Consider the following 26385-nt stretch of genomic DNA (forward strand, 5'->3'; position numbering starts at 1 on the left):
CTTTAATTACAGGAATCTGGAAGAAGGAGGTTTGTGAAGGGCATTTCCTATACGCAGTCAATGCTGCGAGGTGAACCATAATAGAATGGAAATTAAGGCCAGATTGAGCCAAATGTAAGAGGTATGGAAGGATGACATCTTCCTTGCAGTTGGTAGGATCATAGTTCTTGGACGTGCACCAGATGCAGAACCTCTTCCACTTGTAGGCATATTAAGTCCTTGTGGAAGGCCTCTTAGCCTCCTTGAGCATTTCCATGCAAATGTCAGGCAAATTCAGGTGTCCATATTGCACTATCTCAGGAGCCATGCCGCCAAACTCAACGATGATAGGTTGGGGTGCACCATCTGCCCCCCGAACTTCGTGAAAGGTCCGGCCAACACGGCAGCCGCTGGTGGGGTTGGAGAGACCGGTGAAGCAGGTCCGTGAACCACCACTGCCGAGGCCACTCCGGAGCAATGAGGATCATTCGTGCTCTGTACTGAGACAGCTTGATGAGTACTGACGGAATTAGGAGAATGGGTGGAAAAGCGTACAGAAAGCTGTTCGACCAGCTGATCCATACCGCTTTCCCCAAAGTCCCTGGTTGGTAGAACCTGAAGGCGAAGTCACAGCATTTTCTGTTTTCGGTGGTGGCGAACAGATCTATTTCTGGAGTGCCCCATCTGTCGAAGACTTGTCCTAGCACCTCGTCGTTTAGGACCCACTCGTGATTTTCCTGGACCAGCCTGCTGAGTGCTTCCGCCTGAGCATTCTGCACACCTGGCAGATGGGTAACCGTTATCGTCAGTCCTCTGGCTAGCAGCCAGTGCCAGATCGCCTACGCTTCTTGTGACAGTGTGCACGATCTGGAGCCCCCCTGCTTGTTGAGGTAATACATTGTGGTCATATTGTCCGTCTGTACGTGCAAGGAGTTGGTCTGGAATGACGGATGAAAGGCCTTCACTGCTAAGTGAACAGCTCTGAGTTCCAGAAAATTGATGTGATATGTGGATTCCGATGGGGACCACGTTCCTTGGATCTGTAAATGGCCCGAATGCATTCCCCAGCCGTGGAGAGAAGCATCTGTCATGATAGTCTGAATGGGAATGTCCTTGTGGAATGGAACCTCCTTGAGGAGATTCTCTGCTGAGCACCAACATCTCAGGGACTGTTGAGTGTGTAGAGACAGTCGCATCCTGTCGTCTCAGCTCCCTCGTTTCTGGTCCCACTGATCGTCCAGACATTCCTGAAGCGGCCTCATGTGGAGGCATGCATGTGGAGTGAGGAAGATGCAAGAGGCCATCGACCCCAGGAGAGATGACACCATCCTCACGGTCGTAGATGGAACGGACATGAGAGCCTGAGCCTTCCGAAGGATCGATAAGCGTCGCTCCTCCGAAGGAGAGACGCTTGCTGAGAGAGTATCGATGGAGGCTCCCAAGTACTGTAGGCATTGAACAGGAGTCAGAACAGACTTGGACATGTTTATGTGCAACCCCAGCTGGTTCAACAGAACGGCCGTCCTGTTGAAGTGCAATTGTGCTTCCTTGAATGTGGAATCTTTGATCAACCAATCGTCCATGTACGGGTAGACAAACACCTTGTTCTTTCCCAGGTGCGCTGCCACCACTGCCATGCATTTTGAAAAAGTCCTGGGTTCAGACTTCAGTCCAAACGGTAGTACGGTGTACTAATAGTGATTGGTGCAGACTAGAAAGCGCAGGAACTTCCGCTGTTTCCGTGCAATGGGCACATGGAAGTACGCATCCTGCAGATCTATTGCGCAAAGCCAGTCTCCTCTGAGGATAAATCTTGTGCAAAGACAGCATGGGAAACTTCTCCCTGCAAAGCAATTTGTTTCCTTGTCGCAAATCCAGAATGGGCCTGAACTCGTTTTTGTCCTTCTTGCGTTCCAGAAAGAACCTTGAGTAGAGTCCCTTTCCCCTTTGAGACAGAGGGACTTCTTTTATCCTCCTTTTAACAGGATATCTGCCTCCGGTTGAAGCTCGCGCAGCTGGTACTGCGAGCGAACCGGTGGAATTGCTGGAGGAGGGCTGACAAAACATAGACTGTATCCATTGCAAACAATATTCAGCACCCACTTGACCTGAGTATTTTTTCTCCACTCTGCCAAGTAATTTTGTGTGCTTCCCCCCACCGGAGCGGGTAACGGACGAGGGGGAAGTAACTCCTCAGGGCTTAGACCCGGCCGGGCCCTTGTTCGCCGCGGAGGACTGCTGGCCGCCTCTGCCCCTCTGACACTTCTGGAAGGGCTGCCGCTGGTATTGCTGCTGCTGTTGTTGTTGTTGCTGGCCAGCTTGACGACCTTGCCCTCACCTCTGGAAATCGTACCGCCTCTGGAAAGGACGGAAGGACTTCCGTTGTTCTTTTAGTTTCTCCAAACAAACAGCCTTCAGCGTCTCTACTTCCGCCTTCATGCTGGCCATCTCCTCATCCGCATGCGTCCCGAAGAGGGTCGATCCCGAGAATGGCAAATTTGCGACCCTCTGTTGCACCTCTGGCTTAAGAGAGGTAAGGCGCAACCAGGAATGACGTCTCAAGTTAATGCCATGGCAGTACCCATGAGCAGCCAGGAGAGAGGCGTCTGCCGCCAAGCTGATGACTTGATTTGAGACCATCATGCCCTCGTTCAATATCTCCTGGAAGTCTTCTCGCCTATCCCTCGGGAGGAGCTCAATAAACTGTTGCAGGAACTCCCACAAGGAGCGGTCATAGCGACCCAAGAGCGCCGAGGCACTCTCCGCTTTCATCGAGGTGGCAGCCGTACCGAAGACTTTCCGTCCAGCAGAGTCCATCTGACGGCTCTTCTTGTCCGGAGGGACCGTAGACAAAGGGGCAGTCGAATGCTGCTTGTTGGCCGCTGTCACGATTACAGAATCCGGGACGGGATCTGACCTCAAGAACGCCGAATCAGAATCCGGGGGCCTGTACTTCTTTTGAAGCCGAGATGGCGCCGACTTCACCGATGCCGGCGTCAGAAACAGCTCCATGGCCGGTTCCTCCTGTCCTGGCATCAAAGGGCGAGAGAGATGTCTTTTGTGCAAAGTCTCAAAGATCACAGAGGTAGAAGGAGTGGGTACCGTTAATGTGATCCCTAACTTTGCTGCCCCCCTCAGCAGCACATCCTGGAATGTCACAATGTCGTCCACAGGTGACACTCTCATAGGAGGAGAGTCCGATAACGTGGGGGAAATACCTCCGGTCACTGTAAGAGTCCGTGTGACGGGACCGTGACCTTTCCCTCCGATGGAGATGACGGGACCTTGTCGAGGAGCGACACTCACTGCGAGAGCGATGCTTCCCTCTGGACCTTGACCTAGACCTCCTGAGTCTCGCAGGAACAGCTGGCCTTGGAGGAGGCGGAAGCGGAGGAGTCGGAGCCGGAACCCCAGGTTGTGGTTGTGGAGGCCGGGGAGGCAGTGGAGGAGGAGGTGGAGGTGGTGGAGGCAGAGGCGGAGGAGGAGGAGAGGGAGAAGGCTTCCTAGGAGGCAGTGACGGAAGAGTAGGAGGCGTAGGAGTCCTGGGCCTAGAGGGCGAATAGGTCCTTGAATAATCAGATTCCGGGTGACATAAGTACTCTCCTCTTCTTAAGAGCAGGCCTCGAGGAGGATGCTCTGGAGGCAGACCTCTTTGTGGACGAGCGCCGGTGCTGCCGTGACCGGGAAGTCGCCGATGAAGATGATAGACTAACCACCGAGGCACTGGACACCGTCCTGGGCCTTGACTGTCTCCTCGACGTGGACCTCTTCGACCTCCCTTTTCTCGATGTCGACCTTCCAGACGTCAACGAACTCCTCGACGTCGAATGTCTTCTCCTAGACGTCAACTTGTCTCTCCTTGACGTCGACCTTCGCGTCAATGTTGAAGGTGAACGGCGTTGTCACCTCGATGGCGAGCGCCTTCGCCTTAGGGACACATCACGACATCGATGGTGTGGTGACGCCTGTGAAGTCCTCGACCTTGTTCGAGGTCTAAACGTCCTACCCCTCGACGTCGAACGGCGACGCCGCTTCATCCCAGAGCGCTGTGTCGACGGGGAGCATATGGTGGTCATACCTCTCGACGCCGACGTCGAAGCCATTGACTCTGACCGGGTCCGGTGCCTTTTCTGGCCTTTTCTTGACTGGGGAGCCCCCCAGAGGCCAATGCACGGGCAGAGGACGATGACCCAGTCCCTTCATGTCCAGAAGTCCCACCTGGCTCTTGGTGTTTCCTCTGCTCCAGGCCTTGGAGACGAATCTTCTCCCTGTCACGCAGGGTCCTCCTGGAGAAAGAGTGGCAGATTTCACAGGAGTCAGGGACATGGGTGGAGGGGAGGCAGAGTATACATACTCTGTGGGGTCAGATTTTGCCTTCTTCCTACCAAACTCAGGGCACTTGTTGAATAAACCTGGCATTTTCGACAAAAAGAGGTGGCAAAACTGGCTAAAAAGAACAGCAACTGGAAGAGGAAGACCCCAGACGTCGAGTTAAACACTCAAAACACTGGAAAAGTGCCAAAAATGTAAGTAATACCCAAAAAGGTAGAGCTCAATGCTCCAGGGTCCTGCTAGCAGGAGCCGGAAAACAGAACTGAAAGTAAAAGGCCTTTGGCTGTGCATCCTGGGATACCGAGGGTCTCTGGAGAGTTCCTTAAAGGCACCATATCCCTTTTCCAGACACATAATGGCAGCCTATGGGGCTTGTCTGTCCAACCTCTATCATTACAAAGGATTTTTGTGAAGGGGAGTTTCTCCGAGTGTGAAACTTTGCAAAGTGTGTTAAATTTAACATTATTTGGCTATCCTTTTCACTTCAAGATGAAGTGCTGGCCAATGTAGCCTTGTAATTTTAGGCTGCATTATTTGTCTTTGATTTTCTCTTAAGTGTCTATGCAGGACTGCAGAAGAAGACAACTTAAGAGACTATTTGGATTGCTCTAGAGTCCACGCACATGGGCGGGACTATTCACAAGATTATGACTATACACAGAGATCCCCTACTACAGAAGTTATGTAAAGCGCTCTAACACTGCATTGGGATGAGTAGCACTATAAAAAAAAACAGTGCTATTTAAATTGTTATTTATGTAAATACTAGGGCAGACAAGGCCTTCTGACATTCTTACAGTGCATGCACTCATATACAACAAAGTAACAAGCAATTACAATGCAATAGGTCTCGCAATGACATTATTTTGAGCTATTGACATTGTAAATGACATTGGTTTTTTTTCCCTTCTTGAAACATTAAGCAAATGCTTTAATGCAAAATGACAAAAGCTAACTCTTTTGTAACTGTGAAATCTATTGCATTGCATTTGTACTAGTGTGAGTTATCGATCGGTATTGTACATGGTACTGGCTTTTATTAATGTGATTTTTTTTTACTACATAAATATATTAGCTTTAAAATGTTAATATCCACCCATTTTGGAGTAAGGACATTACATATACCCAAGCATTGTGCAATAACTACTTTGAGTGGATATTACATATACTCACCCATTCTGTAACAAGGACTCTGGATATTAGATTCCTGTTACTGTAGATATTGTGAGATCACTATCACTGCAGATATAGGTATGAGATCACTATTACTGCACATATAGGTGCGAGATCACTGTTACTGCAGATATAGGTATGAGATCACTATTACTGCACATATAGGTGCGAGATCACTGTTACTGCAGATATAGGTGTGAGATCACCATTACTTCAGGTAGGTGTGAGATCACCAACAGGTGTGAGATCACCATCACTGCAGATATAGGTGTGATCTCACTATCACTGCAGATAAAACTTAAAAACAAGATACACTCTGGGTATCAATTGTTGCTTCTAACATGGACACCAAGATCATACGAAGATGAGAGGGTTGCAGTGCATTAGCGTTTCAGTTGCTGTCAGAGGTAGTAGGGCACCTCAAAGTGGTCTCTTGATCACATACATTTCTCCGGTGTGAGGCACTTCTCCTGAGCATTTTTTGCACTAGTGACAGTACATTGTGCAACTCGTGCAGGTACACATTCAGACACAGTCACACCCTTCATTAACTGTGCACAGCCTGCATCCACACAATCTGCGCCGGGCTCTGTACGCAGCCAGCACAATGTCAGCGAGGCAGCCAGTACCAACAGCATGCGAGACACGCCGCACGCCGTGTGCACACAGCAACCTGCACATTTACACTCTGCACCGTATGATAAAACTATATGAGACAGACAACCTGCACGGTGTGATCATAGACGCCAACATGTTGAAAACGAGACACCCTCCGTGAGCTAAGACGGTCAGCGAATCTGTGCTACAGAGAGTAACCAGAACAGTCTGTTGCAGTCAAGAGCGTGCACAGCCAGGCCCCAGAGCAGAATGTCATACACACAGCACCCTGACAAAGTGTATAATGTAAAACAGTCCGCCCTCGCCACTCAAAAAAAAAAATCAGAAAGTCGTAGCCAGCAGGACTGTACAACGATGCATGGCCAGGTGCACCCACCATGGATGGTGCCCAGAACGACCCACAATGCATGCACGTGCCACGAGTGCAGGTCAGGGTTGGTAAAATACCGCTCCTTGCAGCAAGCACAACAGAAACTTACCTGGCAGTGAAAGAAGGGGGGGGGAAGGGTCAGAGGATCTGGCTGCCCCCCCAGGATTGCGAAAAGTTTCCTGCCCTGCATGCTCCCAGAGCCCCAGGGGTGGAGCGGGCAGAGGTGTGCTCCTCGAGGTGGGGGCGACACCTCGGTCCTCCCCTCCCGGGCTCGCCGCCCTGCTCTGCAGAGCCAGCATGCAGGGCTTCCTTCCCTTCAGCCTGGGCTACAGGACGAGAGAAATTGTTTCCACTGCAAACAAAAAGACAGCACATGACCAGGGAGTGAGCGAGGGGGAAGGAGGGAGAGAGACAGCGTGGGCTGGGCATCAGCAGAGGCTGCAGAGTGAGCGCAGAGGCTCAGCAAGGAGGTCGGAGGGGATAGAACGTGGAGGCAGAGAATAGGAGGGAGTGAGGAGGGAGCATGAGTAAACTGCGGAATGAGGCAGAGAGAGAGAGAGTGACAAGGGGACTTGGGGGTGAGGCCAGAGGCACAGCGTAAAGGGCTGCAAAGTGTGGGCTTGACTCGGTCACATTTATTTACAGTGAGTGAGCAGTCCGAGTGAAACAACAGTGAGTACGAAGAGCAGGGCTGACGAGGGTCAGACGCCGACGTGAAGTGGTTGGGACTTGTGGTAAGAGGAAAGGTGTCGAACGGGTGCCCAAAGGTGAGGCTGGTAACTAAATGAATCAAAGAACAACAGTGTGAAGTTAACGGGGTAGGGTCACCACGTTAAGGAAACTTGGAGAAGGTGAAATAGGGGGGTAAAAGGGGTTACAGCTGAAGGAGCAGGAAGGAGGAGACATGCGAGTCAGGGAGAGGTGCTCAAATCTTATTGGGGGTATTGGGGTTGTTTATATTTGCATTGCGCTTTCACTTTAAGTGAAAGCACAATGCAAAAATAAACATGCGGCTGAGTGAAACAAATGTGTTCACACTTACACTCCCCCTTGAGTTAAGAAATTCCTTCACAACAGCCCTGAAGCTAACGACCCAGTCAAGCATGATGCAAAAATAAACACACGGTTGAGTGAAACATATGTGTTCACACTTACACTCCCTCTTGAGATAAGAAATTCCTTCAAGACAGCCGTGAAGCTAATGACCCAGTCCGGATGGGCGGTCTAAAACGGAGACAGGGTGGTAACCAAGAAGCATCCTTTTCAATGGGAAGCCAGCATTTAGTATTAACGCTGACGCGACCCAATGAAAATGATGGTTGGGGCTTCAAGTCCCCTTCTACCAGGAAGTGGTAAGGAGGCAGACTAGTGCTGTCGCTTTCCTAAGAAAGTTAAAAAACGATTTTCCCTATCTGTGATTACTGTCTTTGCCTGTGGTTGTTACAGTTTAAAATTGTAGTTTTAACCTGCTTGTGATTGCATATTTAATCACCTGTTTTGTGTTAAAACTTGTGGTTTTTCCTACCCATGATTGCTTCCATTTAACGTGTTGAATTGTGGGATTTGCAGTCCTAAATCGCTGTAGTTTTTCCCTCTCATTCCCAGTGACTATCAGTTTTCCCTCCAAATGTCCCCTTGTCTCTGTGCTAAGACCTGTATGTTAATATAGAAAACAAAGGCTCCTGTGGGATAATACGTGAAAGCTTATGGTAAAATTACGCACAATGGCAATACAAAGGGTTGCAAGGATGTCAGAAAGAAAGCTGCCCACACACAAATCAGGTTTGGTATATTATTGCATTGTTTATATAGAAATAAGAAATGCTTCACACAGTATATGTTCAAATAAACAGTTGTGACTGTACAAAAGTTAAACATTTAGAAAAAAGTGCTTGGTGTCCCAGTGAAAAAAATCAAAGGATTAAAGCAAAACCTTGAAAGATACACCCACAAATCCTTATGTAGAGGATACACATTACCAAGTAGGCCCGGAACAACAAACTGTGGGAGGGCGCTCAAGGGAAAGAGGTGGGAGACAACAAATCAGACGCACACCTAACAACTGGACCTTTGACAATACCTCAAGTGAAGAGGAGGAAGGGGGTCCACAATCCAATTTGAATAGAGAAATGTTTATTCAACAAGACAAGAGCAACGAAGATTTGAGTGCATTACTCCGGTCTTTTTTAGGACAAGGAAAGAGGAACAACAGAGGGGGTGGACAAACGGGCAGAGGCCGTGCGAGGGGCAATCAGGTCCAACAATGGCAATCCTTCTCCCCCAGGGTAACCCGCAGTCGCAGGTGGGATCAAACTTGAATAATATTGTGGTATAATTGTCAGATTACATCCTCACGGCAAGAGTGGAGAGGGTTTTGAATAAGGGACTGGGATTTGTCCCCACACCAGCACACAACTCTTTTAAATGTAGAGTGGAGTTCCATGAAACAATGCGAAGGATAAAGTTGAAGAAGTTGTTGGCGAATAAACCTCAAGATTCCCCTGCAGTGTTCAATACCAATTTAAAGAAGCCATCGCAGTTCTGCCCCCCTCCACCTCTCTAGGACCAGGTGTTGTAGTCTTTGAAAACAAAGTGTTACAACACATTGCCACATTTGAGTGTAACAACAACGGGTGAAAATTCAGTAATATGACTAGGGAGGACTGGAAGGCAGTCAAAAGTTTACAGAACAACCACTCCCTTACAATAAAGTCCACCAATAAAGGTGAGGCGGTGGTTGTGATGAATTTTAAAGATTATGACATTGAAGTGACCAGACTGTTGGAGGTGCGTAACAACTATCAGCCCCTCAGTCGTGATCCAGTCAATGAATTACAAAAGATCATTCAAGAGATGGTGGGCAAAGCTAAAGAAAACGAATGGATCACAGTGAGTGAAGCGGAGTTCCTGATAAATGAGAAACCCAGGACCCCCGCCTTTTACATTCTTCCTAAGATTCATAAGCCCCAAAGCCCGCCACCGGGTCATCCGATTGTGTCGGGGATCCAATCAATTTTGGAACCCCTGTCACAATTTGCTGACTTTTTCCTCCGTGAATCGGTTATAACAGCGGTCTTTTATTAAAGACACCACAGAGGTTCTGAACATTTTGGAAGGCATACAATTTGATTCTAGTCAGGAACTGTTGGTTACTATCAACATAGAATCACTCTACACTTGTATACCCCAGGATGCCACGCTGGTGGCAGCAGCGCGTGCCCTGGGGGAGCAAGAGTGGTTCTATGATGCACTACAGTCCTTTGTACTGCAATGTATTGAGCTGGCTCCGACTCATAATTATTTCAGCTACAAAGAGAAGTTATACTTAAAGACCACAGGTACATCAATGGGCGCAACTATGGCGCCCAGCCTGGCATGCATATATGTTGGCCAGTTTGAAGAGCACATCGTCTATCATCCATCCAACCCCTTCCAGAGGAATTTACGCCTCTGGAAGTGATATATAGACGATGTGCTCTGTATTTGGTCTGGTGGAGAAGATACCTTGTTGGAGTTCCTTAACTGGTTAAACCCTCAAGATCCCAGTTTACGGTTCACATGGACATACAGCAACCGAACAGCTCTATACTTGGATTTGGACATTGAGGAAAATGAGGAGTCATTGGTGACCTGTGTCCATCAAAAAGCCACAGGATAGAAATTAGCTTTTGTTATATGAATAGTACCATCCGAGAGCATTGAGGGATAACCTGCTTGTGGGACAGTTCCTGCGGTACCGCAGGAATTGCTCCACCACTGCCACGTACCTAGAACAATCTGAGGAGTTGAGTGAGAAACTTAGGCAGAGAAATTACCTCCAAAGAATAGTGAGACAAGCAAAGAAAACGGCTTTAAAAACTCTCCGTAGTAAATTGTTGGAGATAAATGAAGAAAAAAAAGATGAGTGTGTTCCGGTGGTGATGACTTTTGATCCCTGTTAGACGGGGACCCAGAGGGTTGGCCGAATACTGAGGGAGAGGTCTCCGATGAGGACCGTCTCCGGCGATCGTACAGACAGGGCACTTCCCTCCCCACAGATAGACACCACACAAGGATGAGTTCAACACTTTATATAGGGTTCGTGCGGCAAGGTTATCAATGATACAGGAGATATCGGACTCGAGGGTCCTCTCAGTTTTAGTCTCTGTAGGGCAAGGGGGTAGCGGGACAGTCTTGGTGCCGGGTCGACACAGGAGGTGGTAGGAGGGGAGCACACAATCCTCGAGCTGAGGGGTCGGCAAGGTGGGGCCGCGGCAGCGCCAGCAGGCCACGACGAGGGTTTCACGAGGCAGAGGGCTGCGGCAGCGCCAGCAGGCCAAGACGATGGTTTCACGAGGCAGAGGGCCGCGGCAGCGCCAGCAGGCCAAGACGACGGTTTCACGAGGCAGAGGGCCGCGGCAGCGCCAGCAGGCCAAGACGATGGTTTCACGAGGCAGAGGGCCGCGGCAGCGCCAGCAGGCCAAGACGATGGTTTCACGAGGCAGAGCTACGGCAGCGCCAGCAGTCTGTCAAGGATGAGTTCTCTCGGGGCCTCTCGACTCCAGGATACAACTGCCTTCCTGGTCTGGCACTGCCCCAGTTATAGGTCTGGTCCCCTTTGATGTCCGGACCCTCGCGCCTGGGGGCCGGGAGGTCCGGGATGAGGGAGTCCAGACACCCAGCAGGGGGGTGGAGCCAGCGCCCAGGGCGGCCGGGGGTGATCGACACCTGGCGGAGGAGAGCCGTTGACGATTCCTTCTCCCATTGACCCGCCAAGTGGTTGTTCTACCTCCTGGGGGGAGGTTGGTGCCTCGATGTCGGGGCCGGCCCAGGCCCAGGGTTAGGGTCGAGTTGAGGCCACGCGGCCTCGTGCTGTAGTACCCAAAGATGGCGGCTGGGCCGGGGTCATGGTGTGGATGGTGACCAGGGCCAGCTGGTTCCGGAGCTGGAGTCTTGTTGTGGATGGATTGCGGATTACTTCGAGGGTCGCCGGGGGCTCTGGCTGGGGATTCCGGGAGAGCCAGGGTCCGGGCCCCGTTGTGGGGAGGGGGGACAGCCCGACCCCGCGGCCTGTCCAACATGCGTCCCCCCCAGCTGAAGGCGGGGAGAGTCAGCCATCCTCCTGGGGACTCTCCTCGCTGAGGCGGAAAAAGCGTGACAGGCCGTCTGCGTTGGCGTGGTCCTGGCCTGGACGATGTTCCACCGTGAAGTCCATCCCCTGCAGGGAGATGGACCAGCGCAACAGCTTCGGGTTCTCCCCCCGCATTTGCATCAGCCATTGCAGGGGTCGGTGGTCTGTTTGCACCCGGAAGTGGGTGCCGAAGAGGTAGGGTCGGAGCTTTTTGAGGGCCCAGACTACGGCGAAGGCCTCCCTCTCGATGGTGCTCCATCGCTGTTCTCTGGCCAGTAGCCGCCGGCTGATGAAGGCCACTGGTTGATCGACCCCCTCAGTGTTGAGTTGGGAGAGGACGGCCCCCACGCCATGATCGGAGGCGTCCGTCTGTACAATGAATTCCCGGCTGTAGTCGGGAGCCTGGAGCACGGGGGCCGTGCACATGGCGGTCTTCAATCTCTCGAAGGCTGATTGGCAGTCCGGGGTCCAGTTGACTGTTTTGGGGCTCTTCTTGGAGGTGAGCTCTGTGAGGGGCCCCACGATGCTACCATAGTCCTTCACGAACCGCCGATAGTATCCGGTGAGCCCCAGGAAGGCCCGGACCTCCGTTTGGGTCGTAGGGGGTTGCCAGGCCTGGATGGCAGCAATCTTGAGCTGGAGGGGGGCCACCAGCCCGCTTCCCACTTGGTGTCCCAGGTATGTCACGGAACCTTGGCCAACCTGGCATTTGCTGGCTTTGATGGTGAGCCCGGCCTGCTGGAGGGCGTGTAGAACTTCCCGCAGGTGACGGAGGTGGTCGGTCCAATGGTGGCTGTACACAGCAATGTCGTCCAGGTAGGCGGCGCTGAATTCTTCGAGGCCCGCCAGCACCTGGTTCACAAGCCGTTGAAACGTTGCCGGAGCGTTTTTCATGCCGAAGGGCATCACTTTAAAGTGGTAGTGACCGTCCGGGGTAGAGAAGGCGGATCGTTCTTGGGCCCTAGGGGTGAGGCCGATCTGCCAGTAGCCCGCTGTTAGGTCGAAGATGCTCAGGTAGCGGGCGGCCCCCATCCGGTCAATTAGCTCATCTGCCCGGGGGATGGGGTGAGCGTCGGTCCTGGTAACTGCATTCAGCCCCCGATAGTCCACGCAAAACCGGAGCTCAGGGGCAACGCCCGGGGCGGCCGCCTTGGGGACCAGGACGACGGGGCTGGCCCAGGGGCTGTCAGAAGGTTCGATCACTCCTAGGGCCAGCATCTTGGATACCTCGGTCTGGATGCAGGCGCGCACCCGGTCTGGTACGCGGTACGCCCGGTGTCGAATAGGAGGGCTGCCCCCGGTGTCCACATCGTGAAGGCACCAGGGGGTGACCCCGGGTGTGAGGGAGAATAGGGAGGCGAACCGCCTCAGGAGGGCTTGACAGTCTTGGCGTTGCTCCGGGGACAAGGCCTCGGAGAGTTGGACCCCTTCCACTGAGCCATCTCGCTCGAGGGTCCTCAGTAGGTCCGGAAGGGGCTCGGAGTCTTCTTCCGTCCCATTATCTGTAGCCATCAGGAGGCTGAGTTCCGATCGCACAAAATGGGGTTTGAGTCTGTTGGCGTGGAGGACCCGTAGAGGGTTCCGGGCGGTTTCCATGTCGATTGAATAGGTGACGGGCCCCTTGCGTTCGATCACCTTGAAGGGCCCGGACCATTTGTCTTGTAGCGCACAGGGTTCAACCGGGGACATCACCCAGACCTGTTGTCCCGGCTCGAACTCAATGGAGGAAGTGTGCTGATCGTACCATCTCTTCATGTCCTCCTGACTGGCTTCTAGGTTGGCTTTTGCGGTCTCTCGGAATCGCCGGGTCTGGTTGCGAAGGGCCAGGAGGTACTTGTAGACGTCCGGGGGAGTTTTCTGGGGGGGCTGCTCCCAACCTTCCTTGACTAGGCTGAGGGGGCCCCGGACGGGGTGTCCGTACAGGAGTTCAAATGGGCTGAAACCGAGGGATTTCTGAGGGACTTCCCGATAGGCAAACAGAAGGCACGGGAGTAGCACGTCCCACTGGCGACGGAGAGGTTCTTCTAGGCCCATGATCATCCCTTTGAGGGTGCGGTTGAACCTCTCGACCAGTCCATTTCCTTGCGGGTGATAGGGGGTCGTGAATTTGTAGGTGACCCCGCATTGTTGCCAGAGAGACTTCATATATTTGGAGATAAAGTTCGTGCCCCTGTCGCTGACGACCTCTCGGGGAAACCCCACCCGGGAGAAGATCCCCATCAGGGCTCGGCCTACCACGGGGGCCGTCACAGTTCGAAGAGGGATGGCCTCGGGATAGCGGGTGGCGTGGTCCACTAGGACCAGGATGAACCGGTGTCCTTGGGCGGTTCGGGGGTCCAGGGGCCCCACAATGTCTATTCCCACTCGTTCGAACGGGGTGGTGACGACAGGAAAGGGTTGTAGGGGTGCTTTGATCTTTCGGCCACTTTTTCCGCTGGCCTGGCAGGTGGGGCAGGCCCTGCAGTGGTTGTTGACGTCCTTTCGCATTTGGGGCCAGTAAAAGTGGGTCACCAGGCGGTCGTAGGTTTTGTCTTGCCCCAGGTGTCCGGCAAGGGGGACATCGTGGGCTAAGTTCAGGAGAAACTCTCTGAAGCGAAGGGGCACCACCAGCACCCGACTGGCTCCTAGTTCTGCAATTCTCTGCTCGCTGTAGAGCAGGTCCTGGTCCCAGTAAACCCAGTGGGCCCCCGAGGTATCCCCTGTGCTCTGGGCAAGGGCTTGCTGCCGGAGTCCCTCGAGGGACGGACATGTTCTCTGCTCATCCCGGAATTGTTCCTGGGTGGGACCCCCCTCCTGACGCCACTGTGCCAGGTCAGGGACGTCCTGAAGCTGGTTGGATCCTTCTTCTGTTTGGGTCGAGGGACTGGCTTCTGGGGCGGCCTCCTCTTGGGTGAGCGCGGGAGGAGGTTCCGGCCACTCGGGCTCTTCTGGACTGGGGACCGCGCGGGCGGTCATGGACCGGGTCGTGACGCAGACCCATTCGGGAAGGCCCAGCATCCCCAGGTGTTCTCTCCGTTCGACGGCTGCCCAGGGAGAACTTTCGAGGTCGTTTCCTAGGAGGCAATCCACGGGGGCATCATCGCGGACAGTCACTTTTAGCATCCCGGATACTCCTCCCCATTCGAAGGGGACACAGGCCATGCGACACAGACTTTCTGAGTTGTCTGCTGATCGGACAGGGCAAAGAATGTTCCGTAAGATTTGGTCTGGAGTAACCAGGTGGCATCGGACCGCGGTTACACTGGCCCCGGTGTCGCGGAGGGCTTCTGCCCGGCGGCCATTAATGTTGACCCACTGGCTGTACTTCTGCGTGTTGGCGGGAAGGGGGGCCCGCGGAATCATATCTCTCTCCCCCAAGCAGACCAGGGACATGGCGGCCGGTGCCCACTCAGGCTGGTCGGTCTCGTACTCTTCTTGGTCTTCCGGGCTTGGTTCTTCCCCTAGGGCGGCCGCTGCGACCTGGCGGGGGGTAGCGTTCTGGTTCTTTGGGCAGTTGGGATCATTGGCGTAGTGGCCGGATCGTTGGCATCGGTGGCACATAATGTTGGCCCGGAAGCCGGGCCGGATGGGCGGGCTCCCCCTGCCGGCCGGGGCTGAGGGGTTGCTTGCGGGAGTCATGGGGCCGGGGTCTCTCCCCCGACCCTGGCCTCCTCCTCCTCCCCGGGGGCGATGGGGCCCTTGGTAAGGTCTGTGCGATTTGCTGGGCCCGTTCCGGCCAACTCGTGTGCTTTCCCATCGGTCGGCTTCGGCGGCGAGTTGTCGAGGTTCCGTTAGTTTACTGTCCAAGAGGTGTTGCCGGAGTTCAACGAAGCAGTTGTTAGAAAGGTGTTCCCATACGATGAGGTCGAAAAGTTGTTCGTAGGTGGTCACTTTGCTGCCCTTGATCCACCCCTCGAAGGCTCGGCTAAAGAAGTTCACGTACTCCACCCAAGTCGTACCCGGGATCCGTTTGCAGTCGCGGAACCGCTGGCGGTACATCTCGGGTGTGAGTCCGTATCGAGTGAGGAGGGCGGCCTTCATGTGGTCGTAGGATGTCATCAGATGGTCCGGGAGTTGCAGCAGGGCGTCTCGCCCTTCGTTGACAAACCTCCCCCATAACCCGGCTCCCCAGTCGCTCCGGGGAATCCGGTGGGGGGTCATGGCTACCTCATAGGCTTTAAACCACTGCTGAATATCATCGTTCTTGTAGTACTCCCTGATGATATCTTTGGGGATGTGAACCTTGGGCTCGGTAGAGGCAGGCAGGGTCGGGCGTTCGGGGACCCCGAGCTCTTTATTCTGTTTCTGAATTTCCAGTTCCTTGAGGTTGCGCTCATGTTCGTAGGCTAGCTTCTTTTCCTCCAGCTCTCTCTGTTTTTGCTCCTCTTCTCGCTCCTCTCGGAGCCGTAAGTGTTCTAGCGTTATTTTTTGTTCCGCCAATTTGAGTTCTCCATCCAAGCGAAGTCGTGCCAGTTCCAATTCATGGAGTCTGATTTTTTCTCGTTCTTGGATCTCTACTGGGGAGAGACCCGCTCTTCTTTCTTCTATTGGCGCGGGGCTCGTTTCGGTGTTTCGTGTTCGGGGTACGGCTGTACCCGTCTCTGCCCAAGACTCTAGGGCTCGTTTAAAGTCCTCTTTCGTGCTCAGACCTGTGGTTGGAAGGCCAAGTTCTATGCAATATTGCTTCAGTTCCCTGTGGTTGTAGTCTTCCAATTTTTCCATCTGGAATTTTTCCGTTGTTCCGCTCTCTGTTGTCATGGTGGTCGTGTGTTGTGGGGCGAGTGACCCTCTGTACGATTATGCGTCGGTTCGGATCGCGCCGCTGGCCACCAATGTTAGACGGGGACCCAGAGGGTCGGCCGAATACTGAGGGAGAGGTCTCCGATGAGGACCGTCTCCGGCGATCGTACAGACAGGGCACTTCCCTCCCCACAGATAGACACCACACAAGGATGAGTTCAACACTTTATATAGGGTTCGTGCGGCAAGGTTATCAATGATACAGGAGATATCGGACTCGAGGGTCCTCTCAGTTTTAGTCTCTGTAGGGCAAGGGGGTAGCGGGACAGTCTTGGTGCCGGGTCGACACAGGAGGTGGTAGGAGGGGAGCTCACAATCCTCGAGCTGAGGGGTCGGCAAGGTGGGGCCGCGGCAGCGCCAGCAGGCCACGACGAGGGTTTCACGAGGCAGAGTGCCGCGGCAGCGCCAGCAGGCCAAGACGATGGTTTCACGAGGCAGAGGGCCACGGCAGCGCCAGCAGGCCAAGACGACGGTTTCACGAGGCAGAGGGCCGCGGCAGCGCCAGCAGGCCAAGACGATGGTTTCACGAGGCAGAGGGCCGCGGCAGCGCCAGCAGGCCAAGACGATGGTTTCACGAGGCAGAGGGCCGCGGCAGCGCCAGCAGGCCAAGACGATGGTTTCACGAGGCAGAGCTACGGCAGCGCCAGCAGTCTGTCAAGGATGAGTTCTCTCGGGGCCTCTCGACTCCAGGATACAACTGCCTTCCTGGTCTGGCACTGCCCCAGTTATAGGTCTGGTCCCCTTTGATGTCCGGACCCTCGCGCCTGGGGGCCGGGAGGTCCGGGATGAGGGAGTCCAGACACCCAGCAGGGGGGTGGAGCCAGCGCCCAGGGCGGCCGGGGGTGATCGACACCTGGCGGAGGAGAGCCGTTGACGATTCCTTCTCCCATTGACCCGCCAAGTGGTTGTTCTACCTCCTGGGGGGAGGTTGGTGCCTCGATGTCGGGGCCGGCCCAGGGTTAGGGTCGAGTTGAGGCCACACGGCCTCGTGCTGTAGTACCCAAAGATGGCGGCTGGGCCGGGGTCATGGTGTGGATGGTGACCAGGGCCAGCCGGTTCCGGAGCTGGAGTCTTGTTGTGGATGGATTGCGGATTACTTTGAGGGTCGCCGGGGGCTCTGGCTGGGGATTCCGGGAGAGCCAGGGTCCGGGCCCCGTTGTGGGGAGGGGGGACAGCCCGACCCCGCGGCCTGTCCAACAATCCCTTAGCAACTCCGATCAGGCAATCAATACGAAAGCATTGGTCACTTCTATCTAACAAAGATTTTAAGATGCCACTGTCAAGATTTGCTTTCAAAAGGTCGAGCAACCTGAAGGATAAACTAGTCCATACTCGGACAGCTCCCACACACAAGTCGAATGAGACCACGATTCCACGTGGTCATTATCCTTGTGGATAATGTTCAGTCTGTGGTCTGACCAAAAAAACTTTGAGTGTGACACTGAATCCTGGTAAAGAATGGTTCTTGTCATGTTTTAGTAACTGTAATACCGCAAATGTGGTGTATAGACTGACGTGTCAATGCGGTCTTCAATACATAGGGCTCACCACCAGAAAAAATAAAATCAGAATGCAGGAATATCTAAGCACGATAAAGACAGGAAAACTTACTACCAAATTGGTGCAACATTGTCATGAGCAAAAACACACTCTCACCTGGGTAGTATTAGAGAAGGTAGTGGGAAACCAACAGAACATGGATGGAATTTTGGCTTCAAACGAAGCCAGCTGGATTTTCCAAGAGAAATGTGACCAGCTTGGGCTGAACGAATTCATTGAATGGAATAATGTCAGATAACTCTTTTTGCACTGATCCTTGTCCTGGGTGTCGTCAAGATGAGTTCACTACAGCAATTGATCAGAGTTTATGGTATGGCAACACGAATCCGGAACTGACAACATCCTGGACCATGCCATTATTGTAATTATGTAAACAATGGTATGTGATATAAAACTTAGAACATTGAAAGTGTATGTTGCCCCACTTTCTCCAAAGAAGTTCTGAGACAAAGATCATTTCATCTGTATACATGTGTATAGATGTATACAAGTCCTGGTCGAAGGTATCCTTGAGAAGAGTACATCTCAGGGAGTGGTTCTCCAAAAAGCGTTTTGAGTCTGTGTGCTGATATAAGACTCTATAATGTACAATATTGCATTCTTCATTGGTGGTGCCGATGTTTTTTTTTATGTGTATACATATGCAATCAGCGTTCATATAAAAATCTCCTAGGCAAGTATAAGAGTCTATAATGCACACGATTTCATCTTCATCCTTTTTGGTGGTTTGATTAAAATGGGTCTGCTGTTTTTTTGTTAAATTAATTTTTATGATGTGAAACATACGTTAAAGGCTTTTACAGAAAAATCTCCCGTTTCTTAGAGGTTTTTACCAAGTTTAATCACTGTTGTGGTTAGAAAATAACCTTGTTCTAAGATGGCGCTACCGCCGGGTCGCCTCCCGACGTAACCGCCCGGCCCCTCCACGTGATCTGACACACGGAAGTGGATTTAGGCGGCGTGCGAGTCATGGGAGACGACCGTAGGATGAAATGCGCTTCGGGAGGCCCTGGTTGGTAAGGAGAACTGGGGGAGGCAACACGACGCTGTATTCAGTAGATAATCGGGTGTTTGTAGAAAGATTGAGGTAAAAAGGCCCTTTGATTGTTGAAACCGCACATCTTTAAAAGCATGAGAGCGACGATATGAAACGACCGGCTAGATGCCGGTGCATGCCGCTCACTGTTGAATGGTGCGTGAATTGGAAAGTGATGAGGGCAGTTACATATAAAGGTTTGACATAATGGAGAGACTCTTAAAAGATTTTTTTTAAAACACAGACGAAGAGCACATTGTTTATCAATGAGGTCCACGCGTTTATATTGTGTGTAACGAAATGTCCCTAAGTAAAAAGAGACTTTGAAATGGTACAGAATTTGCCCTAAAAATTATTATTATGTTGATCAGTACTTCAAATGCATTACTTTACAGATTGACATTATAGCTGAATGATCAATCCACTTTGAGGACTCACATATGGAGTTCTTTATGTGACCTCAATAGAACAAGCTGGTACGTGGAACAGTGGCTTCTTGAGGGTAAATATGTATAAATAAATACATACTACACGTTTGATCCATAAGAAGGTCTTCTGACAAAATGGGAGTTGTGAGAGTGATGGAGTGTGTCTTTGTCCTGTTTTTACATTTGGCAGTCTCCAATAATGGTGTATGGTGTGTCCTATACTGGTGCCTTGACGAAGTGGCTTGCCCTGAAGAATAGGCCTAAAATTGAAGTGGCAAAGAAACATGTTGGCACTGGAAACGGTATACATGATAAGCAACCGGTTTTAATTTGAAAAAATACACTTTTTGAATAATAAAGTGGTTACTAAGATAGTGTGTTTTTTTTCAATTTTAATCGCACATGGTTACATCGTGAGATGTGACCGGTTCACTTCACTACACCAAGGTTATTTTCTTTTGGACACCAATTTTCTTTTTTTCAGACAAAATGACCACCAATGATGAGAAAAGTGGACACAACTGGTGAGTACCAACCAGTGAACCAGTTGGTGGTGCGCCAGTGAGGGGTCATTTTGTCTTTTAACACTTTTTCCTTTCTTCTTCCTTTTTGAAACCTTAGGGTTCTTTTAACATTGTGATAAATTGATGGAAATATTACAAAAAGTGGTGACTGTCAATTGCAAAAACTGTTTTAAATAAAGACAGAAAACGTTTGGCAATTACCTCATAAATGGAAAGAGAGGACTATATTGAATTTACAGTTTGTAAACTCTTGCCTCAGTTTTTGAAATTGTGTAGCCTGACAATAGGTGCCTTAAAAACCAGGTCTTGTTGTTTTTGATTGACTATTGAGTGGAGGGCGACCTGAGTTTTTCTTCCCTCTAAAGCTCCTTTTTGAATGTATATCCCAGTGAAAGTACCATTGAACCTACGCTAATCTAGTGACATTACAGTGGCATATACAGAAGGTTTCAATTTTTGTAAAAAAACAACTAGGGCAACCATGTAGTTTATATTCAATTAACCCACAATAATCTAGACAATTGGAAACTGTTGCTGTTTTAGTCCGCCTCTTTGAACTGCCAACGGCGTTTCGACCCTTTAAGGATATAGGGTCTCTTCAGGACTGAGCAGTGTAGGGGCCCCCAAGGGAAATGATAGTGGGGTATCGTTAATTTGGGAACCATCTAAATGCAAAGCTTCTCTTGAAGCAGAGAAGCCATACTGTCAAATTGCCATGTGTATATAAACACCTGAAGGGGGCCTGTGCTGCTCTGTAAAATGCAGTGGCACCGTGAACAAAAAGTGTAACAAAAGAAACTCAACCAATGGGTCCCACAGCCATATTGAGCCCGGGAAATAGCAGAACAGGGAGTATCCCTATGTTTAACCTGTCACAACATGTGTTATCCTCATCCGAGATATCACTTCTGAGAAAGGGCTTATCATTTGTCATCACAGAACCAACAAATTCTTCAATCTCAAGACAGAGATGTACCAATTCTTTCGCAAAATACGACTCAAACTATTTTTTTATGGGCAAGGAAGACTATACACAGGACTCTGTCACTGGTCTTAGTCCCCCCCCCCCTCGACATATCCTACCAATGGCATGATGCCATCAGAACTACTGACATTTGGAAAATTAGTTCTAACAGGTATAGACATTATGAAAAATGAACATCAGTTTATTCTATACAACATCAGCCTAGAAGAACGTAAAGCATTGGGTAATTTGAAAAATGACCAGTCAATAATTCTTAAACCTGCAAACAAAGGGGGCGGGATCGTTATACAAAGTAGAGAAGACTATGACATTGAGATCAGGAAGCAGATAGGAGAAGAAAAACACTATAAAAAATCTGACATAAACCCTCTAGCCAAAATAAGAGAAGAAATCCTCAGTCTCACCACTGAAGGGGTCAACTTAGGCTTTGTCAGTAAGAATTTGAGTACCTTAACGCAGATCTTCCCAGAACTCCTGTCTTATACACCATCCCAAAGATACACAAGAGTACCACCAATTCTGTGGGCCGTCCAATTCTCTCTGGATGTGGTTCAGTTCTTGAACCCATCGGAAAGTACATAGACTTCTTTATCAAGGACTTTTTTCCATTACAAGAATCGTATGTCCGAGACTCAATGCACATGTTAAACCTGCTGGAAGGAAGACCCTAGAACATCAAGGAGGAATGGCTAGCCACCCTCAACATCACCTCTTTGTACACTAACATACCGCAATGGGAATGTATACAAGTTATTAAAGACCTCTTAGACACCAGACCACGACCCATACAAGTACCCACCTCATTTATTTTCGCACTCTTGCACATTGCTCTCACACACAACTACTTTGTGACAGAAGGGAGGTACTACCAGCAGTGCTCTGGTACTAGTATGGGAGCAATTTTTGCTCTCAATCTGGCTAACATATGCATGGACTATGTAGAACATAAATATGTCCTGAACATCATCAATATGTACTGCCCCAGGATCTCATGCTGGAAGCGGTACAAAGACGACATCTTCCTTATCTGGTCTGGTAGTGATTCTGTATTCAGTAATTTCGTCACACACTTGAACTCAGTACAGTTACATCTCACCTTTACCTCCACTATTCACAAATCCAGTGTGTCCTTCCTTGATTTAAACATTTAATATGAGGAAGAGGGACTATATACACATCCCTGCATAGAAAACCTACTAAAAGCAACACACTGCTAACTGACAACAGCCACCATCCTAGAGCATTAAAAGATGGATTAGCCTATGGGCAGTTTTTAAGGCTGCAGCGCAATTGCACCAAGAAAGAAGATTACATGAGAGGCTAACATACTGAGGGGGAAACTACTATCCAGGGGCTATCCTAACAGGCTAGTTAAAAATTCCCTCAAAAGAGAATGGTTTTGCCCCAGGGAAACACTACTTATGCCCAAAAAAAGTCCAAAAATAAACAGATTGATCTGTGTCACCACGTTTGGCATAAGCACCATCAAATTACGCAAATTGATCACCAAAAACTGGCACATTATCAAGAACATGGACCCGAGCATTGAGGTCCCCATGTTCGCTTTTAAAAGGGGCAGGAATGGGAAGGATCATCTCATCAGATCATCGTTAGAAAGCCCAATACAAAGTACTAGATCACTGCAGGCCGCTTGGGGACTCCCAGACGTAAAGGGCCATTACAAATGTGGCAACTGCGTAGCATGTGCATTCACTTCCAACACCAAGACATTTGAGCATGGTAATGTCAAACAGAACTTGGAATTCTTCGCCAACTGTAACACCAAAAATGTGGTGTACTGCATCACCTGCCCCTGTGGACTGCCGTACTTAGGCCAAACCCAACAATCGATAAAGGCAAGAATTGGACAGCACCGCAGTAGAATCAGAAACTCTGTTCCCAATGCCCCGCTAGTCAACCACTACTCAGAAAAACATCACACTGCAGACGACATCAGATGGCAGGTGATAGACAAAGTACTGGTTCCACCTAGAGGAGGCGACCTTTCCCAAATATTGCAACAACTGGAATGTCGCTGGATTGAGCGTACTAACTCAATCACGCAGGGGTTAAATTCCGCAGAAGAGTGGCGTGGCTTTGTCACTGCACTAAGTATTTAAACACCAGACCCATTACCGCTCCTACACCAATGCATGTCCTTAGTTAACACACACCGGTCACATTACCCATCACACTTGGTGATACAGGTAGTGCCAGATGCCTAAGCCCTCTACCCAGGACAAATTCTAAAACATAGACAAGGGAACAGTCTTCACTGTACAATAGATGCCTTTAATGTACAACCTACACAATACACCTACTTCACGCGAGTCTGCATCGAACACATCAGCAGATGCATACACTGCATACACCTCAGAAGATACAAGGTCTGTTGAGGCATAGATTCTAGAAACTATGTTTGCATGTCCGCATGTGTGTTACTGCATGGTGTGAAATGAAATATTGTGCTTGAGTGTTAAGTATGTAATACCAGGTCTGTTGAGGCACACATTCTAAAAACTTAGTTTTTATATCCGCGTATGTATTTTTGCAGGGTGTAAAATATATTGTGCTATACTGTTAAATATGTAATCTACAATTGTCTGGTTGTCTGTAAGTCACTATTTTTAAATGTAAGACATTGTACCTCACGTACGGCACTATTGTTTCCCACGAAGGGTGACCAAATCGAGTACAGGTAGTTTTTTTGTGGGTGGCTATTGTTGTCATTCCCGCATTATCCAAACGCTCTTCTACCAGAAGAAGCCTGATACAATACTCTTTCCTGGCATCTGTACCAATTACACCATGCTAATTAAACTGCCCACATTGCCCGACACTAGGCACATTGGTAGTCTGTTGTTTATATTGACGACAAAGACCACAGACTCATTTATCTCATCTCAGCTCTTGCTTCCACACTAAAGTCTGAGCGGCCATGCTTTTAGCGCGATTACGGTTATATATGCAGCGCGATACTTGACAAGCTGTCATCGTACAGTCAGGAGAGGACGTTACACAGATAGAGTACACAGGGAGCCCGCCGCCGCTACTACACCTATTACAGGTAGAAGCACAAATGCCTCCAGGCACTATATCGCTACAGACCCCAATCTCCTCCCGTTAATATTCTAAACACGCTTTGTATCCTTCCAACAATAGTGTATGCCGCATCTTCCAAAGTTTCATCTCAGAAGGCAAAGTGGAAATCCTCACACATCGCTTCACGAATCCCCGCTCTCCCGTACTTACAGCCCCATTGCGCGCTTGCTGGTAAGGAGCACACTGCTTTCTTTTCTTTGTACTCCAGCATATCCCGTTGATCCCAGACTGCACCGACAACCCTATACAGTCTTTCTTCCATTTAGTCCCCCACAACTCTTGACCGTCATTAGGATTTCACAACATAGAGCTCCTGGGCCAGCTCCATCACAACACAAGTCTGCCATTACCACCCTCAAATTGGGTAAGTGATCATATTCGAACAGTTGTGCTCCTTAGACTATATACCATTGCCTTCTCCCATTTAGTCAGTGCAACCAGCTGATTTTTTTCATTATTCCACAGCTCCTGGCTGGGATCCCTGTGAGTTTCTTTAGTTACACTTTTTGTTCACGGTGCCACTGCATTTTACAGAGCAGCACAGGCCCCCTTCAGGTATTTATATACACATGGCAATTTGATAGCATAGTTTCTCTGCTTCAAGAAAAGCTTTGCGTTTAGATGGGTCGCAAGTTAACGAAACCCCACTATCATTTCCCTTAGGTGTCCCTACACTGCTCAGTCCTGAAGAGACCCTATATATGTAAAGGGTTGAAACGCTGTCGACAGTTCAAAGAGGAGGACAAAAACAGCAACAGTATCCAATTGTCTAAATTGTTGGGGATTAATTGAATATAAACTACATGGTCGCCTTAGTTGTTTTTTTACAGAAATTGAAACCTTCTTTATATGCCACTGTAATGTCACTAGATTAGCGTAGGTTCAATGGTACTTTCACTGGGACACCAAGCACTTTTTTCTAAATGTTTAACTTTTGTACAGTCACAACTGTTTATTTGAACATATACTGCGTGAAGCATTTCTTATTTCTATATAAACAAAGCAATAATATACCACACCTGATTTCTGTGTAGGCAGCTTTCTTTCTGACATCCTTGCAACCCTTTGTATTGCCATTGAGCATAAATGTACCATAAGCTTTCACGTATTATCCCACCGGAGCCTTTGTTTTCTTTATTAGTCTTCATAACCAGGCTCCCAGTGAGTAGGGTCTCCTTGTTCCCCTTTCCAAGACTTGTATGTTAAGCAGTGCACCCCAGCAACCATTTTGTGTTAACAAGTCAGTGAATCCAGTCCCTCCTTCCCCCTCCGTGCCCCCCCCCCAGCAACAGGGATATTCTACATCAGAGGGTGCTTGGAGGCAGCAGTGATCTTCTGTGTGCGGTTTAAACTGCGTTTAATAGGGACTGTGCACTTCGTTTTTTGGCCTGGAGAGAGAGTAAAGTTTTTATACAAACACTATTGTCCGAGGACAAGTTAGGCCCTTACCTGCAAAAGTCCAATGTGTGGATTGAGCCTATCTGTCTCCTAGGAGATTCTGAACAAGAGAAGCAGCTCCCAACTCCCTGGCCAGCAAACCTTGTCTGAGGTCGCTGGGGCCTTATATAGTCTGCTAGTGGTTGGTACATGTATACACTGATTGGTGGTTGTATCTGATGTTTCTATTGGATTATGGTTAGTGTCCTCATTGGTTGGGTATTTGAGTGTTCTGATTGGTTTCTGGGTCTGTGATTTAATCAATGTATGGTTGGGACTGAAGCTAGGGTTAGGATTTCTATTAGAAGTAGGGACTAGGGCTTCCTGTGTTATTGATTGTTGGGACTAGGGTGGGACTAGGGCTAGGCCTTTAATTGGAAGTAGCGATTTGGGCTTCTGGTGTGATTGGTCGCTGGACTAGGTGTGGGAATAAGAGTAGGGTTAGGCTTTCTATTAGAAGTAGGGACTAGGGCTTCCTCTGCCATTGGTTTCTTGGACTTGGGTTGGATCTACTGGTAGGGCGAAGGCCTCTATTGGAAGTAGAGATCAGGGGTTTTGAAAGGTATTGGGTGCTTGGACTAGGGCCAAGATTGGCTGGAAGGTCCTCATCCCCTATTGGTTCTAGATTTTAGGGCTAGTGTTGTGATTGGATAGGGTTAGGGCTCCCATTGGCTGAATGGGTCACCTGATTACTAAGGCTATAAAAGGCCGAGGCTTAGGGCGTCTCAGCCCAGGTGTCTTACAGATATATTGTTACACACGTAGTAACTTGTGCATCTGAAAGAGACACGTTAGTGATAGATTCCTTACCTTAGAATAAATACCCGAGCAATACCAACCCCGGTAGTGGGTCTGCAAACAAAATTACACCAGGGAGTCATGCAGAACAGAACGGACAAAGAAACCGTCTCTCCGGACTTGACTGTCAAGGCAGTAGTGCTTTGTAAACGTG

This window comes from Lissotriton helveticus, chromosome 1_1 (assembly GCF_964261635.1).
Source record: "Lissotriton helveticus chromosome 1_1, aLisHel1.1, whole genome shotgun sequence".
NCBI lineage: Eukaryota > Metazoa > Chordata > Amphibia > Caudata > Salamandridae > Lissotriton > Lissotriton helveticus.